The 15,898-nt window shown below is 38.4% G+C and overlaps 1 protein-coding gene across 1 annotated transcript in view; it reads right to left on the reverse strand.

Annotated features, from left to right (window-relative positions):
• frmpd3 (FERM and PDZ domain containing 3) overlaps nucleotides 1–15,898 on the reverse strand; it is a 117,532-nt gene that overhangs the window by 53,927 nt on the left and 47,707 nt on the right. Inside the window, exon 2 of the mRNA XM_034689324.1 lies at nucleotides 6,943–7,046. The gene's annotated coding sequence lies outside the window, so the exon portion shown is untranslated. The remainder of the gene's footprint in view (nucleotides 1–6,942; nucleotides 7,047–15,898) is intronic.

Genomic DNA, 15,898 nt, shown 5'->3' on the forward strand with positions numbered 1-15,898 from the left:
CTACGTGGGGCCAAGCCGTTTTTTGAACCAGGATAGATCAACAAGAAAAATGATAAAAAGGAATGATTATATAAATAATGGAAAAATATAACAATACCACATTAGAATATAACACAGCATTAACAAACAGTATATTTTGCATACCTAAACACTGGTGACTCATCAGTGGCAAAGATGTGTCACCACTTCACAACAAACGTTATCACCACTTTCCTCCACTTTCTCCTTCTTCATCTTACCCTTCATCACTAAAGATGTTCTCTGACTGGTATCAATCAAATATACTGTTTAATAATATTTTAAAATATGGGTTGACATGATTAATTGACCTAAGTACAAATGTGAATGTGTGCTGTTGTGGAGTGTGATGAAACATTGCGGTGACCGGACGTTTTTTTAATTGAATGGAATACAGTGCATTGCCTCAAATTCACATGGTGTTAATGTAAATGCCTCATCACATTGGGTGTGCTTCCTACCTTGCCTGAAATATCTTTGCTACACGTCTTGTACTTCGCTGTGTCATGATCTTTTTAGTGAAGCATAGCCAAATTTTCAATCACTTGCAGTCATGAGTCTCTTCTTACAACATTGTCGTACTGTGTCACATATGACGTAGTGTTACGGACGGACAGCGGGTCCCACGAAACATTATTGCTATTTGAACACTTCATCATCCAACAGGAACCATTTTGTTTTTTGATTTAGTTAGATGTAACTGTTTTTTCTAGGTAAGTTGATTGCTTCTTTTTTACTGTCCAAACAGACATTGATTTGTACTTATCACTATCTGGACAACAGAACCATGACAGAACGACGTGACAGAATGACTCTTGAGTGGTACCCATATCTTATAAATGTAAGCTTAGAGCTGCTGATGAAGCTGCCAAACTTGAGGAGTTGGGAGAGTAAACTCACAGCAGGGCTCTGTCAAACCATGACAATCTTCCTGACATCCATTGAAGTTCTCAGAATAGGACCTGGCCTGATTTCAGTCAGCTTTCAAAAGAAGACCATCTACCTCTGATTGACTGATTGCAATCTTTCAATTTTCCCGGCAGTGATTAGCAACTGCAGAGTCTGCTTCGGTTTTTACCACAGTTGTTGATATCAACATATTGGCACAGGTTCAGCTGTGTCAGCATCCCAGAAAAGCTGGCATCTTTCTGTCTGAATAGAAGAACAAAGTCTCCTGAGGGACTCAAGGGGCCAAGGATAAGAAAATCCACAGTGTTTGATGGCTGCAGTAAGCTCACCATCACAGAACATTTATCCACATGGAGCAGGGGAGAAAAAAGAAACGGTGTCCGCTGTATAGAGAAAACTGAAGGAAAGAGGAGAGGTGGAGTTGTGAAAGTAAAGAGTGTTGAAGATTAAGGCATAAATAAAGTGAGTCAAGGGCCACAGTGTAGAGACAAGACAAATGCACCAGAGGCTGAGGATCAGTGTACTGGTTTTGAACTGGTAAATCCCCCCCACCAGGATATCCAGTCTGGTCTTTGATGGGCTTGTTTGGCTCATGTGGGTGTCTGGAGCTGAGGGATCTATCGTGGTCCTCCTGCACAGCTTAGTTTGGCAGACAGAGAAAGAGAGTCCAACTGCAGACCGTTATTTAATCAATTGGATCAATTAGACTATTGAATCAGCTCAGCTCCCATTTTAGTAACAGATCAAAAGGGTAACAGGAACCGCTAAACTGGAGGGGATTGCTGTTTTTGACTGTGAAGTCAGTGTATCACAGCATATTCTCTCTATTTAGATGCCTTTATCTTGAATGAAAACCCTTAAAAGGTTTGAAACAGCCTCTGAACAGGTCTCTAACCTGCCTTTGGGCGGTTCAATGACTCTACAGGGTACTAGTTACTGCCTATCTTCTCATTTTAACCAGGGTTTTTTTTTTTCAAGTAAATCCAACATTTATCCAGGAATCAGCAGCAGCCTATGAATCATTTACTTTTGCACATTATTAGCCATCTTTGAAGATTTTTTTTGATGATGTAACAGTAGCTCTGACTTAATCAGAGGTTGTGTCTGCCAGTCTTTTTCAACCTTTCCTGATCTCATACATTCAGCATTCATTAAAAGCCTGCCAACTGATCACACAGGAACTTTCCAGCAAAAGCATCACTATTCCATACCACACACACGGGGAGACGCAGGTGAAAAACAATCCCCTCTCTCCCTGCTTGTGAAAGCAAAACCTTCCATATGCTTGAGTAGCTGTTTATATTCCCCACGGCGGATCAGAGGATTTTTTTTTTGTTGCTCTATCTGTGTTGTCTATCCCCGACACATCGGGTCCTCTGTGGCCTTCTCCACTCAGCCGGTTTGCTCACATCTCTGTGAAGTGCTGAAGGACGCTGCCCCCTCTCTTCCCTTGTGGTAATACTGTGATTTTCAGGAGCGGTGCTTTTCTTTGTGGGGTGCAAGAATTTGCAGCTGTGAAACTAGAGAAGAGGAAAAAATCTTGTGTTTGCTTCATTGCCATTTAAATGACACTCTTTAACCATGCTAACAGGACTTAGCTTGTCAATATTTCTGTGTGTTTCTTAGTCCAGACTGAAATATGTCAATAACTAGTGGGTAGATTGCAATGAAAATTAGTACCAACATATCTGTCAGTTGATCTGACTCTTAACCAGGAACCATCATCTGGTCAACACTTAGGCTCGCACAGTTAATTAGTTTTAACCGAATATACACATTCTTTTGTGAATAAGCTCCACCATGCTGTTAAATGCTATTTAAGAAGTTGCACAAGTAAGCTTAGATGGTGAGCATGATAAACATAGACGTTTGCTCCTGAATGATAACACTATTCTTCAATCCCCGCTGACTGACTCATTATTGACAAAACTTTATCATACTGGACGTTTTGCATATTGTTAGAGCCATAGATGTCATTCAAGCCTTTGTGCCTTATTTGGCTCATTTTGGGGAGATAGCAGACTTAGTCATTACTGTTGGTTAGGATTCTTTTGAGTATAGTTCATATTCTCACTTTAATGTCTTTCTATGTTTGTTTAGCTGGTCAAAAAAATCTGTGCCTTTAATTGTCCTGCTGTTGTTAGCGCAGCTGATTGGAGTAAACTGGTATCTGAGCATGCATACTGAAATGAAAGCTTTGATCTGCGCACCAGGCGGAGCAACGGATTATCTGACTGTAAGCTTTCCTCAGAATTTCATGGTTTTTAACTTTTTTAAGGAAGTAGAAGTATCATTTTTTAGTAAACAAGTCCATAGAGACAAGAGAAGTGCTTTTGTTTTTTAAACTGTCGATATTTTGAATACATTCTCAGTTTGTTTCATTTTATGTCGGCATGTCTTTCATTTTTGGAATACATGCAAGTAAGCCTGTTTTAGAAAGCACTAGTCAGAAACATCACATCCTGCAGTAGGGGCAAAGAGGGTTTTTGCTTAAAGTTGCCTCTACACATCATTTTATCTGCCAGACACCTGAATTTCCCTTTAGGGATTAATTAAGTACATTCTATTCTACTATATTATATTCTACTCTATTCCATTCCATTCTATTCTATTCTATTCTATTCTATTCTATTCTACACTATTCTATTCCATTCTATTCTATCCTCATACAAGATGGAAGAATAGCAAAACCAGTGCTGACAGGAATGTGCACAAATGAGGTATGGTGGTCTGTAGTGAACAAACAAGGCCCTCAATTATCCAAATGATCTTTAATAATCACCGTAGCTGCTAAAACTTCAGCCTGTTTGTGTTCTACCTTTAGCATGCTTAGCAAAGCACTTATGTGCATCAGATACTTTTCAATAAAATGCACCTGTAATATAGTCTTCATTACTTTTATGTTTGATTGAATTAAAAAGTACCGAAGTATATCAAAAAACAGACCAGAGGACATATTTTCTACCTACAGTTGCAGCTAGCAGAAACAGAAGAGGGAAAGAGCAGCATTGATTGAGTTACCTCAGTAAAGAGAACGAGCGCAGAAAACAAAGCACAGAAACAGAAAAAGGAAACATTATCTTCTGATGGTTCAACATCGTTTATGTTCTTAACAATTTCATAAGAAACGCACAGGAATGAGCTGAATTTTATTTAAATGAAGCCGCTTTACTCTCTATGCTGTGTTCCTCTCTGCTCTGCCATCTGCCACACCCTCAGCTCTTACCCAGCCACTACGCAACAGACTCCTCTTATTGACAGGTCAGCAAATGCCAATGATTTGTTAAGTCCCTTTGGTGTCTCATCAAGATGCATGGGGTATATTTATATCTGTTGCAGATAGACAGAGAACAGACAAGAGAGACCTAAACATATTTTTCTAGTCCAGACTAGTGGACTGTTGGCTGCTAGCTTCACAACAAGAAAATGATCAAATCAAGACAGAGAGCACATTCTCTGTATACACACCATCACGCAGATACACTGGATTATCAATATTATTCAGAGGAAATGTTTCATTTGGGGTTTACACTATTTTTGAGGAAAGTCTTCTTCCTTTTTCCTGTCAACCAGAAATAGCACAATGGCCCACTTTTAGGTATCCAGATTTTGTTGGTATTGAAACAGGTATCATATTATTTGATTATAACTAGTATTGAGCCTAATCTAGTATAAGCTAATGACAAGAATGTACTATAGTAGCGACAAAATTCATAAATTTGACCCCAGCTGCTCAGATAGATGTTTAAAATGTAACTCCCACAGTGACTCCCTCATACATGCCTTTTGGTATTGTGCCAAAATTAGGACAGCTTGGGATGATATTGAAATATCGATGTCTAGAATATATGATTATAAAGTTGAGTTTGCACCCGTGATTTGTCTTTTCCAAAACTGTGGCAAAATAAGACACCCATCTGGATGTCACATTCTGTTTTCATCATTAGTTTTTAAGAAACTTATTCTGAAAAATTGGAAAAATAAGGAAGCACCTACGCTTCAAAAGTAGAAAACACTCATGAAATACTATCTGAGCATTGAAAGGACCATATCAGAGGACAGCAATAAAGGAAAACTATTTGAGAGTATATGGAGCAGGATTTATGAAGCCCTGTATACAAGGGAAGCCACAAAATCACCCGATTACCATAAACTCTAAGGAACCCCCCTCAAACTTGTTATATTAACGCAAGTGTGTGTAAGTGTGAGTGAGTATTTGTAAGTGTTGGTGTGGGAGTGTGTATGCGTGTGTGTGTGTGTGTGTGTTGGTGTGAGTCTATATGTCGGTGAAGGTGTATGGTGGACAAGTGTAAACATGTCAGAGTGGGTGTAAGGGATACAAACTACCTGTGAGATCAATTTAATGTAACTGTAATGTGAATGAACAACACAGGATCTATGAAATGAAATTTGATTTCCTTGTTTTGTTTTGTTTTTTGCTTGTTTGTTTTTATTTATTTTTTATTTTATTTTTTATTCTTTGGAATTAAGATGACTAATTATTTGAATCACAGGATGTACCGATGTATTTAGACCTGCACACTCAATAAAATAAAATTATATATATAACTAGTATTGTATCAGAATTCAAAATTCTAGTTTCATGACAACCCTACAAAGTACAGCCTCAAAAACCTGCTAGCATCCTGAGACTATTCCAAAAGTTAGCTGCTTTGGCTAGCTCCACATGATTCATTGAGAATACTTGTAAACTACAGTCAGCGTGGGATGTATACATTATATTCCGGGTATCATATCGTCATACATAACACAAAAATTAATCTGAGAATGTGAACATTCTGTTTTGTTTTGACAGTTCCTGAGTGTGAGTTTACAATTTGATCATCTCTCAACTATGTTGTAAATATCATCCCAGCATGCAACCCACTCTCAACTGAAGTGAAAGACACAGCATTTCCCCTGATGCTGACTGATATGAATGTAGTCACAGAATCCATGGTAGTGATTCAGCAAGAGTAAGTGGCCACCTCTCTGATATATAATGGGGGCATGAGTTGATTACGATGCCAAAGCGCTGCAGGGGTAAACAACATGTTTTTAAAGTTTGTGGATGTCTTGTTTCATATGTTAATTATGGAAAACTTTCCATGACCTGAATAGTATTTCCTTAGTGTTTGTGCTGTAGTTTCATGATAATGAAAGACTGTTGGAAGTGATCTACTTTTAATACTGAAAAAACAAATATTCAGAGAAGTTTATGAATTGCTTGAGCAGTAAATTTCCACACAATTGGTTATGACTGCACCAATTTTTATGACTGTGTTGCAGTCATTTAGCCTGCAGCGTTATTAAACTCCCCTCACACACACACACACACCCTATTATGGCCATTGGCTGATGTACCTGACTACAACAGAGGAGCCACCGCTCTGCATCAGCTTTCGACTCGCTGGCGTGGAGTCAATGCAGAATTGCAGATGTAAGCAAAAGCTTCAGAGGACACACACGCAGACACAAGCAAAACTGCTGCTGCATGTGTGATCACACCTTCACTGCATTATCATATCACAACAACAGAGGCAGCTCAACATGACAGAGAGTTCACAACCTTTAACTGGCCGTGTTTCTGGAGGACGAAAGACAGAGTCTATAAAGGTTAGAGGGTGAAGCAGTGGGATTAATTATGTGTGATTCATTTGGAAAGGCCTCTTGAAGCAGAATGATTCGTCACTTGTAAAGAGGTTATGCATTTAAGAAAAATGTAACTCCCCCTTTTGCCTATGGCTCAGATTGATAAAGGATTATGCATTAAACCCTTGTACGATTAGGTTTTATATTCTTTTGTTGGATCAAACTGAAATGGAACGACTTAGAAATCTTTCTTCACATGATTCATGTTCTGCCTAATAGTCCTTTTAGCTTTAAATTGGGCTTAACTTTTATACAATATGAACAGTCTCACAGTGTGATATTAACACAGGGATCATCAGGAACCATGTGCAGCTTTTTCAACAGAAAACCAAGGAATAAAGGGAGAGTAGAAAGCTTACTTACGATCTTTAAAAGCTGACGGGTTGACAGGAGGTTCTTCTTTCAAGCAGGGATCACCCACAAACACTCACACACACACATAGGCATTCGGTGGATGATGTGCGTCCCTGTTGAGAGACAGAAAGCAGAAAGAGTGTAATAACCTTTATGTTCAGACTGGGTGTCGGTAAAAGAATAGACAATATGTGGCTGAGAACAAATCAGCCAAAGTGTACGATAATGTATAGCTTGTGCTTTGAGTAAAGCTTTAATGCAATAAGACACATTTGAATATAATCTGAACAAAAATGTATGTGTGTAGAAAATGCACTTATAGGTGTTACTTGGCTGACGTATTGTCCACAGTTTTCAAGGCTTCATTTTCAAACTCATCAGCAACAAAAGGATCTTTATTCATTTAATCCATGAATTAATGACTTGAAATGTAATTTTCTACTGTGTGCAGCTTCACAGAGTTCTGGCAAGATAAAATTACTTTATAGATGCAACCGAAGTCTGGAATATTAAACTCTCAACAGCACATCTACACAAAAAAAACCCAGCTGTTTTGCTGACATTTTAAATCCCTGAGTTGATCTCTATGCGGCTTCTTTTATGAATTTGCAACTTTAATAATGTTGTGTCAGCATTTTAGCTACAGCCTTGTTTCACACTCTTTTAATTTCATTGCTAACAACCCAATGACGTATTTTATAGTTTGTTAAAACCGTGCTATAAATAGTGTTTTACTAGACACAAAGTCTGTTTCGAAAAAATAGTGAAAATTGACCCATAAATAAATGATATATTCGGATTCTGAGCATTAAAGAGTGCTGATTTGAAAGTGCTGAATTTCACATCTAGTGCTGTAGTCTGCGATGGTGGCTCTGCCTTTTCCTACTACTTTGTTTTTTAAACACATGAGATTTCTCTAATTAGAAAAGAGATCACAAGCACACTTCTTAATAAGGATGCTGACCCTCACTTTGATAACATTCTTGCTGTTTATCAGGCTGTTTGCACACTTTCATGCTTCAAATTAGTATTAGGAGTAACTCCATTTTAAGGCATTAAAGGACAGTAATAAGCCTAACCCGTGTGCTTGACCTCTTAAGTGATAACAAAGACTTTTACATCCCGGGTTCAGATGAGTGTCAGCAAATCAATGCATGTCATTATTACACTGGTGACTTTGACTCAGCAGAATATACCAGTCAAAAGATTAGAGGCCTCAAAAATCAGCCCTAAAAGTCTGCTTAGTTAAAGACGTGCTCCACATAAATCAAGACACCTCAGAGTCCTGAACTCAAACTTTGTACATACAGTACACTAGTGCAGGGGTTCTGAAACTTTTTTGGCTTGCGCACCCCCTTTCAAAAACAATTTCAGCCAAGTACCCCCTTGTATGGCCGAGAAAAACTTTCAGGATATGGGACAATAACATGAATAAATGTATGCATGTGGTTTTGTTTTACAGTGTCAGTACAGTACAGTACAGTGCAGTACAGTACAGTACAGTAACATTGAAATGAAAGATGTCACAAATTCTATGCTTTTGTAGCGCAATTTTTTCAGAAATAATTAAAGATTGAGGGCAGCTAGTACCTTTGATTGCCCAAGGAGCACACCGATTTATTTCTGTCAAATAAGAATCATTTCAAACACCTGTCCATTGTTATCCTCCTGGCCGTGCTTTTATTAGCATGCAAATGTACCTGATCGCTCGCTGAAAAATTTACATCAACAGATGGATGCCGTCTAGTCCAAGCGGTTTTGCAAATAATATATTTTATGAATGAATATGCTTAATTTGGAAATAGTGACCTATTTTGATGTTGCATTGAAATTAAACCTTAATGCTGTTGATAAAGTTGTTTTTAATCCGATTTTTTTATTACTTGTTGTGATGCAACTTTTTAATATATTTTTTTACATTCGTCACGTATCCCTTGCAGTACTCCCACGTACTCCTAGGGGTACGCGTACCCCCAATTGAGAATCACTGCTCTAGTGCAATGTCAAAGCACCCATCTGTTGTGTCTGTACCTGTTGTCACTTCCTCTTTCAACAATCAACCCAAACATCCACCATACAATTCTGTGTATAAGACACACTTTTGATACCCTGTGATCAATATCCCTGTATAAATGCAAAGAGAAGTATGTTATTGTGCTACAGTATTTTACCCAGAAGATGACACAATGATAGCTAAATTCTTAGACATGCAGCACCGTCATGACCAGAAGAAGTGCTGCCGCCACCATCAACCAGTCCACACCCCCTGATTGGATTGAGAGTTCACCCAGATACATTGTGTGTTGAAACTTTACCGTGCAAGCATTCAATGTGACGTTGACCAGGCCTGTGGTGCTACTCTTTGACAGCTTTTACTTCCTCACTAGTTCACAATCTTTTTTATTGGGTGCTGGTTTGACTAAACAGACTCATCAGTTTTAGACAACAAATGAGGTTGGTGGTGCAGATTGGGGAATTGTTCAGTGCATGGGCCTGAACCTCATAGCTACACTCAAAAAAAGCAACATGGGTGTCTGTTTTATCAACACAAGTATAACATGTAGCTTCTGTTATTATAATAATTCATGTTTAGCGGTCAAACATTTTTAAATCATGTAGTTTTAACATGACATGCAAAATCCTCAACACAGCCTAATGGGTTAAGTTAGGAATCCCATCTGCAATACCTCTCCAGAGTAGAAGGTGGCAGTAACGTGCGACAGTCCCTTTTCATCAGCCAAGGTAGTGTGCTTCTGGCAAAGAAGAGCCATTACAGGGAGTTGGGAGAGATCGCCTGTGACTGACTGCAAGTGGGGCGCTGGTGGTCTAGCGGTCTAAGCGCCCTACGTATCGAGGCTATAGTCCTCGTAGCAGAGGTCGCTGGTTCGACCCCCACCAAACGACCAATTGCTTCATGTCTTCCCCCACTCTCTACTCCCCACGTTTCCTGTCTCTCTTCAGCTGTCCTATCAATAAAGGCGAAAAAAAAAAAAAAAAAAAAAGCTATCCATAATCATAATATACAAGTTATTGTGACCCAAGACAATGAAGTCAGATCCTACCTTAGTAAATACTTTATGTTCACTCAACATATTTACAATTAGTTAGTTCAACAAAATTGTGTCTCGCTAAATGAAAGCATTTTAATTAGGTGGAAATTTTTTCCATGATTTCATTACGTTCACCCAACTAATTATTTCTTTGAGTGTATCAAAGTTAGCTGAGTTCAAGTATTGCAGGCAGGCAGGATTGCAAACTCTATATGACGAAAACAGATGGTACTAGAAAGAGTTATACAATTGCACAGAAACTGCACATTGTTTAAATCCAATGAGAATTGTATAGTATGACAGTTTTTTCCCTTTGGGAGACGCCCAGGAGAGGGATTTTTTGGCTTCAGAACCGTACAACGGGAAGAGGTGGAGTAACGCTGTCCATTTTTATTTACAGTCTATGGTCCCACCCCACAACTTCCAGGACTTCAGGGATCTGCTGATAATGTCTTGGTGCCAGATACCACAACACACCATCAGAGGTCGACAGAGAATTCATGTCTCATCAGGTCAGGGTTGTTTTGGCACTGACCTGATGAGAGGGGGCTAATACAGCAAAAATACATTTGTCACCATCCACATAATGGCCTTAGATAACCTAGATACCTTGTCAGCTTCTCTGCCTGGCTTCACCTAACAAAGGCTGTGCTGACAATCGTCTAATGTAGCTAATGCATAATTTCAAGTACCTTATTCATCATCACTTAAATAACCTGAACCATAACTTTTTGAACCTAATCAGGACATTGTTTATTTCCCAGTTTACCCTATTCAAAGCACTCAAACACTTCCTCTTGTATGCAACACCATACTAAAAATCAGGAGAGAAAATCCCCCACCAGGGTTTAATCAATGAATCACATAAAGCATGTAAACAATTGGATTGGTGGTTGATGCACTATGCAGAGGAAGCAGTACAATGAAAGGTTCAAAAATATTTTCAATCATTTGGGAAACCTTAGAATTGCCTCAGGGAAGGTTTTTCTTATTTCCACACCCAAAACAAATTGTGTATGTCCTTGAGGACCAATTTATCTGTCCACAGAACAAATTCAGCAAGTTTTTTTACTTTTTGAATTCAAAACCTGCATTGTTTGTGTCCATGTTTAGTAAACTATAGCTGTCCTCTCCTGCGTTTTTTATAAATGACATTACCAGTCTCTGAACTGAAGAAAAAGAACTACATTTATTGAATTCTTGTGCTCAACAAAAGCACACTACTTCACAGAAAAAGCCAAGGGTGACATAAAGTTTTGCTCTTTGTTACTGTAAGTGACTCATTATCTTTATATAGTGACGTTCTTCTCTTTGTTATTATTATTTAAGAGGTTTGGATTATTACCAGTGCAATTTCATTCTTTTGTTTCCTGTTTTTCTGACCTGTGTGACTCTCTTCATTCACCCTGCTGCGTGTCTGTTTGTGTGAGTAGGAGTACGCTAATAAGTCTGTGATGTGTGGGTCCACTTCCTCTTTCTTTTAATGTCCAGTTTTCAGGTTGAGGCTTCAGTTTGGCAGTAAAATCGTCCATCCAGGTTGAAATGTCTTGTTACTTTGTACAGACGGTGATGACTGGTGTCCATAGTGACTGAATCATTATGTCCCTGCACTGCTCATGATCCCTGCTATGACAGTAGAACACCATGAACTGACATCCAGACTCTTCAAGTGCTCTCTTGTGTTACTTGACAGTAATTGAATTGTACCGTCTCCTCCGTATTCTAATTTTTTGTTTACTCACTCTCAGCACTCTGTGTTTTGTTGGGTTTCATAAGCTGTTTTGGTGTATAATCAAACTCAAACTGAACTGAATTAAAATGTAGGTCTCATTATATGATTTTGAACTAACTAATGACACTCCAATCATTGAAACATGCTGCTCCAATTTAATATTTCATCACACTTTTCTAAAGACAGGCAGACTGAAATTCATCGCTCTTGTCGAGCTTACAGTTCCAGTTTTAATGGGCTTGAGAAAATCCACATCCATTTCATAATTGCACAAATGATACGTTTCAGAGACGGGCTGCCTGCAGCTTTCATGGCAGGAGGCAGAAAGAGATGGAGGCTCTCTGGAAACTGGAGGACTCGTACGTAACAGACACCCACTGCTTCTTACAACCGACCCAGGAGGATATTTACACGTCCAATATAGAATCCAAAACAAGAATCACATCTGACAAAAAAAGTAGGAGGATATTAATTAGCAGCAGTGAGGCCCAGTGGTGCTTCCTGTAATAGTAAACCTTTCATAAGTATTCACATAGCAGGAACCTGCTGCTTATGCAGTAGTTTCACAAATGGCTCTCTTACTGCTGCAGACACCAAAGCTGATCAGTTTGTCCTGAGGCACTGAGGCTCTGTTTTAGCTCCAAGTGTCAAAAGAGGGCTTATACAACAAAGAGCTGGACAAAACAGTGGAAACTATATTTGGAAATGCTTCACTCAAAGGGTATAACAATTCATAGATTGGTGGAAATTTGAATAGTTGACCTCGTATTAACACAGAGGCGAGGCACAGTCACTAATCCACTGATATAGATTCAAACCCAAAGCAACAGAGAGAGAGAGAGAGAGAGAGAGAGAGAGAGAGAGAGAGAGAGAGAGAGAGAGAGAGAGAGAGAGAGAGAGAGAGAGAGAGACACAGAGAGACAGAGAGAGAGAGAGACACAGAGAGAGAAATGTAATAAGTAAAAGTTACATAAACCTGTTTTATCTGCAATAGTGACCTTTCAAAATAAAATGTGCACATTTGAAAATATGGAAATGGTACGTAAAGGTTGGTTGCCTCTTTATTACATAATACGAAAATTACTTTAGTTTTAAGCCTTTTATTGCTATCTTTTTTTGAGTTTGTAAATCATAATTTCAGTATTTTCATATCTCACAGTCATGAGTCATTCCAGCTGCATCACAAAAAACATCACTTGTGCTGTCTGGTCCAGTCTGCATGTCGCATTTGTGAATTTGAATAGCACAGGTTGTGTCAATCATTTTCTACTCTTTAGTTCACTATCATTGTTGGAATCGGTTGCCTCTTCCCACTGTATTTGCTTTCACATTTGTTTACCTCAACCCTTAAGCATAAGGCCACACAAGTACAAAACTACAGTGATTCCAAAAAAGTTTGGACACTGTTAATAAAAAAACCCATTTGATTTGCAAATCATGTAAAGCCTAATGCAAAAACAGCTTAACAAATGTTGAAGCTGAAATTGGACTGCAGGCCAGTTTAGCACCTATACTCTTCTACCATGGAGCCACACTGCTGTAAATGCAAAATGTAGTTTGTCATCTTTTTGCTGTATTATGGAAGGTCTCCTTTAAAAGGGGAATTGTCTGGATGGCAGCATATGTTGCTCCAAAACCTGAACACATAATTCAGCATTCATTTTTCCTTCCTAGATGTGTAAGCTATCCATGCCATGGGCACTTATGCATCCCCATCCCATCACAGATACTGGCTTTTGAACTGTGTTCTGTTAACAAGCAGGGTGGCCCCTTTCCTCTCTTGAGTGGAGGATCCATGATTTTGGGCCATGCAGTTGCCTAAAATCATGCCCCCGCTGGCTATTTCTTATCAGAGGTATCCAGCTTGAAGAAGTAAACTACCTCTAGAGAAAGTTAACTTGGTTTGTTTTGCTAAAGTAAATGAGGCTTTCTGATAATTAAAATCTCCCTTTCTTTTGCCTGCCATCTTCTGACTTGCATTTTCAGTAAACAGAGTCCTTGTACATTTTAGTCAGACTACTCTCCTGCTGAGCCATTTCTACATTTTTTATCCTCTCAGTTTCTTCTTCTCCCTTGACACATTCTGTACGGCTTATTATTTGTCCTCTGCAAACATTGTCTGTCTGAACTTTTTCCGCTCTGCCTGCCTCCTTCAGACCGCTTCACTGAGGTTATTTCTGTGGCCAGTGCAAACAAAGACTCCCACAGAAGTTTGATGGTATCACACACACCTGATGCTTATTGTGTCTACAAATGCTATACTCTATTACCTGCTGTGTTAAATACTTGGTTAGTAAATAATTGGTCAAAAACATGTGACAACAATGATTAATACTCAAAATAAAGTCAACTACCTGATCCCACAAATTACATCAATATGCAGGAAGGAGTTCCAGTGTATTTATTACTGTTGACAAGGTAGCAAAAAACTTTAGCTTCTATTTGCATTCTAAATGAGTAAACAACATAGGAGTTATTTCATTTATTATTCTCAATTTAATTTGGAGAGAACAAAACTTTAGATTTGTGGTTAATGGCTGACAAGTCAACAGCAAAGGAAAGAAGAAGAGGGAGGAAAACAATGAAAAAAATAGCGTGGGAGGTTATAAACACAAGCTAAATAAAAGACACTGAGACAAGATTAAAGAAGACAGACAAAATGCAAACAAACCTAATGGAACAAGTTAAGGGGTTTGGCAGTGTTGAAGGACAGATTAAATGAAAAGAGAATGCCAACAGAAAGTTGTAGGGCAGAAAACCTGAAGGTGCTATGGCTTATAAAAAAAAAGCGCTAAGGTTTTGACTTATGCATGATTGAATATGTTAGGTTTAATGTGATTTATAGCAGAAAAGTTATATTTAATGTTAATTCAGCCAACAAGTAGCCTCCCGTTCAGGGTCCAGCTCACCCTGTTGAGGTTCTAATCTGCATAATCACCTGCTAACTATACATCATCTCCAAGATAATCTATACTCCAACTTCATGAGGTCAACTCCAGTATGGTCAGCCATCAAAAACTGTAGAAAAAATAAACAACAACAAACACCTAAAGCCAGGAGCAGACCTCTATAACCAATAATATACATATATATATATATATATATATATATATATATATATATATATATATATATGTGTGTGTGTGTGTGTGTTGTAAGATATGTTTATTTTCACCTCTTTAACTTTAATTGCTAATAACTTTTTAATAATTGATCTTTTATAGGCTCTTGTTTTCCCCTTGCTTTATACTCTTTTGCACTGTCTACTTTGCTGCTGTGACACTTCAATTTCCCCGTTGTGGGACGAATAAAGGACTATCTTATCTTATCTTATCTTTCTTTGATGTGCAGCTTTGTCACATTTAATTAATGACTAGCATATTGTACACAATATCCATATATCTACACTACACCCACAGGGATGGCACCTGCTGTGTTCCCATGGTAACATCATAAGATGTTGCATGGCAGGTACAATTAACCATCATCAGTAATCAGAGCTCGTTAGTGGATAGTCTTGAACTTCAATTTTCAATCAAAAAGAGGAAAATAAAGGAAAAGTAGTGAAAATCGTTCCGCTCAATTAGTGCTGAAATGGAGTTTAAGGACTAGATTCAATTACAAACCTCACTGTATTATTTTCACAGGATACACATAAACTGTAAGAAGCTGGAGATTATAGAATATAAGCTTTATTATCAGTACTTTGGTTTGTGGAGAGATTTCAGCAAAATGGACAGCACCTCTCTGGTGTGTGTTGTACCTCTGGTATTTGCCACTGGGCCCAGGCACTACGCAACACTGCAACTGTGAGAGGTTTATCAGATCTCACTGGAACACTTTTATTTATCAAGTACAATAAATGCTGAGCATTTAGTAAAGCATATATGATTGACAATATTTCTGCCTCAACCAGGTGTCTTTCAAAACTGACATCAGGAGCTGAGAAGCATAATACAAAAAATTAAACAACCTTATTCTAAGAACACATGGTGTTGCAGTAGCGAAAACTAGCACAAACAAGTGTGAGTGCTGTGGTGCTGATTCAACAGGTGTTTGAAAGGTGCAGAAAGTTTACCAGGGACAACCTAAAGCTAAAGCGGTTCTTGACAAAATCACACTTCAAGGGTAGAAAACCGAGGATTTCATCAGCTAATGGCAACTATGGAAGTTGATGCTACTT

The sequence above is a fragment of the Notolabrus celidotus genome, chromosome 8 (assembly GCF_009762535.1).
Source record: "Notolabrus celidotus isolate fNotCel1 chromosome 8, fNotCel1.pri, whole genome shotgun sequence".
Classification (NCBI taxonomy): Eukaryota; Metazoa; Chordata; class Actinopteri; order Labriformes; family Labridae; genus Notolabrus; species Notolabrus celidotus.